Here is a 3,418-nt window from a genome sequence, read left to right on the forward strand (position 1 = left end):
TTATAGTGATTTAATGAAGAAAGTTATGAAGTCTCAAGAATAAAATAAGAAAGTTTAAGAACAATTTTGAGCTTCAAAGGTTTTACTTTATATATTCATAAACGTAAAACAAAGAGTAAAAGCCTTATTTTTACAATAGACCTAATCATCTATTTATACTAAATGACTATAAAGAAGATAACTATCTAATGCTACTTTCTAGCAAATCGTCTAGCTAATAGATAGGGTTTACCTTTCTTTTGGATAATCATTAACAATAAGATAAACTTGAATTCCAGCTGTTGATTTGTCATCTCCAGCTGTCATTCATGATATGATGACTTCATCCTTATCTTCAAATCTTCATTGCATGCTTGGATGAAGTGCTGGAAAATCTTCTAAGTGTTGCTTGTCCAGAGGATCGATAAGGATGCTCTTTCCATCACATCCTTGAACCTATCCATTGATCCTCTGGTTGAACTTGTCCATTGGTCCAATGCTTGAACTTGTCCATCGGTCCAGTGGTTGAACTATCCATCGATCCAATGGTTGAATTCCAGACTTAGTCGATTTTGCCTTGATGTCTTCATTGGTCTTCTGGTTCTTCATCACTTGTTGTTTTTCATTACTTTTTACATTTTGCATTGTGGGGTTTAACAAGTTTGGAACAGGATTCTATTTATTCTTTCGATCCTGACACAACACTCATCAATTATTTTGTCTCACAACAACTACCCCTCTCTTTTTCATTTTAAACTCAGCACACAAACCCTTTTTGAGTTTAAGCTCACTCAGATATGGTTGTCCTCTTGGGTAGGTTTGTCGGTTCTGACATTCCATAGAGGTATTTCTGTTAAGCACTCAGTCCCTCCTAAATTTAGCATTGTTTGCTCAAATGATCACATTAGTTGATCAAAAATATTATTTTTGTAAATCACAATGATCATATAAAATTGACCAAGAAAAATATATCATTTAAGCACAAACAATGAAGGAGTGATGCGACAAAATCGAATTATTCAGTATGCGAGAGAAATGAATGAAAATTTGTAAGAACAAGTTTACAGATTATGATTAAAAAATATGAAGTGTGTATCTATCAAGGTAAAAAAAATCAGAAAAAATAACCTTTGAATACTAACGAGCGTATTATCATCGAAAATGATATTATTTAAGAGACGTGATAATAACAATTTGAAGAATAGCTAAAACAGGTATTGGAGTTATGTACGATGAGAAATTACGCAAGTAAGATCTCAGGAAATACCTGTTCAGAAAATGTACTCGTTTCCTTAAAAAAATTTACTTTCCGAAAAACATTTATTCAAAAATTCTAGAGACTCCGCCTATAAAGTATATTTAAGTAATGTTTCAGTTCTGCTCAAAAATAATAAAAAAATCGGAAACATTTTTAGCACGGGTCCTAAACTAGGTGTTTAAAAACCACAATCGTTTAAGCACGAGTTCTGAACTGATGTATTCAGAAGCCTCGTTTGGACAGTTTACAACTCCCCCTGAATTAGTGCATCATTTGTATGAATTTCTGATCAGCGCAGTAATGACGCACCTGCAAAATAAGATCAGACATATTTTGGTACCCAATGAACTTGGGTCCTTCTTTGTTAGTATCAGGTTGTGGGATATTATAACTTACAAACCATCTATTCTTATTTGATGTTTTCGTTTTAGCACTATTAACAGGATGATCATACACGTTGTAAGATCCATACCAATTATTGTAATCATACCTGTTATTACCTTTGCAACTGTTCTGATATATGTTTTCTTCAGTCCAGCTGTTGTACCTCCTCCTGTTCACAAAATCAGTAGTTTTGCATGTGGAGCACATGATCCTTTTCTTGCTAAGATTTATCAAGTCAGAAGTGGATCTCACAAAACAAGGAACATTATTAGTAACAACAGAATTGCGGGACGAAACAGATTCAGATTTATTTACCCAAATGCTTTTAACTTTAGAAGAATAATTGGGTGATCCGATGATGTACCCTTGATAATACTGATTAAAAGAACGTGAATATTTCTCAGAAACAGTTGATTTAGGGTTGCTTGAATAACTGTTAGACTTGGAACAGTCATAAAAACTGGTTTTACACTGTGAAGGAGAACCATTGAGCTTTGAGCACAAGAAAAATCTTTGACTTTCTTTAAAAGTTGGTCTCGTTCAACAGCAACTAAATCATACTTCTCTTTAAGTTCAGTTCTCATCTTCAGTTCAGTTTCAAGTTCTGTCTTCAGATCAGACAATTTCTTTGAAGTATCCAGGAGTTTACCTTCTAACTCCTTCTTCAGCTTCTCAAATTTCTTCTTCTAATTGTCAAACTCTCTTCTCTCTTCATCTGAGCTGCTTTTCTCATTTTCAAAAGCAATGTCGAGCCACTTTTTCTTTTCAGCAAGCTCTTTAGCTATAGCTGCATATTTCTTTGTAGTATTTCTCTTTTCAAGCGCAAATTGCTTCTTCTCTTCATCTAAAGCCTTCTGCTTTAGAGCAATGTTGTCAGACAGTTTCTGAGTCTGCTTAAACATTCTTCTGTGATGTCTTTCTTCTCTTTATCTATCTTGGCTCGTTCAAAGATGATCAGCTGCTCAAAATTTGAGATTTGCTTTAACAGCATTTTGGCATTTAGTTCGAGAGAGTTTATCTTATCTTCATAAGATATGCGTTCAGCACCAAATCTTTTATCCAATTCAATCATCCTCTTCTTCTCTTTCTCAAATTCATTCCTTTCAACATCCAAACTCTTCTCAGCTTATAAAACCTTCTCTTTCTCTAAATCCAGTAATTTTCTAACATCAAGCAATTCTCTTTCAGATTTATGTAGTTTAGCTGTTAAGTCCTCAATCTGTTTGTTCAGTCTCAAATTATCTTGAAAACCTGAAACATTATTCTTTAATTCATTCAGCTTTTGTTGCAAAATCTTCTTCTCTTCCTTCTCTCTTTCATTATAATCAGTTAGACGAATTGTCCACGATATGTTCTTGTTTAGCTCAAAATTTAATTTATCATATTTCTCTTTTAGCTCTATATATTCCATGTCGTAAAAAAATTGCCATTTCAGAAATCAGATTGATCAACAAAGAATCTAATGTTATGAAATCAATAAAAGAAATCAAAATCAATCAATAAGCTCAAAAATTGTTGAGGAATCAGAAAAAATTGTTAAAAATCAGTAAAAATAGTTAAAAACTGTTAAAAACAGTCAAAAACGGTTAAGACTAATAAGAAACAGTTTACGCGACGAAAAACAGTTCAAAAATTCTCAAACAGTTCAAAAACAAACCAAATCAGATAAAAGTAGTGAAAAACAGATAAAAACCTCAAAAAATTTCAAAGATGGTCCAAATTTATACAAAAAAATTGTGAACAAAGTTGCTCGGGAAAGATTAAACCAAAGAAGTGTATATCCTAGAACAAGACAAG

General features: G+C 32.7%; 1 pseudogene; it reads right to left on the bottom strand.

Moving 5' to 3' along the window:
• LOC112528987 overlaps positions 1–3,032 on the bottom strand; it is an 8,812-nt pseudogene extending 5,780 nt beyond the window's left edge.
• Positions 3,033–3,418: the final 386 nt, after the last annotated feature.

The sequence above is a fragment of the Cynara cardunculus genome, assembly GCF_001531365.2.
Source record: "Cynara cardunculus var. scolymus isolate 2C chromosome LG 16, CcrdV1, whole genome shotgun sequence".
Taxonomy (NCBI): domain Eukaryota; kingdom Viridiplantae; phylum Streptophyta; class Magnoliopsida; order Asterales; family Asteraceae; genus Cynara; species Cynara cardunculus.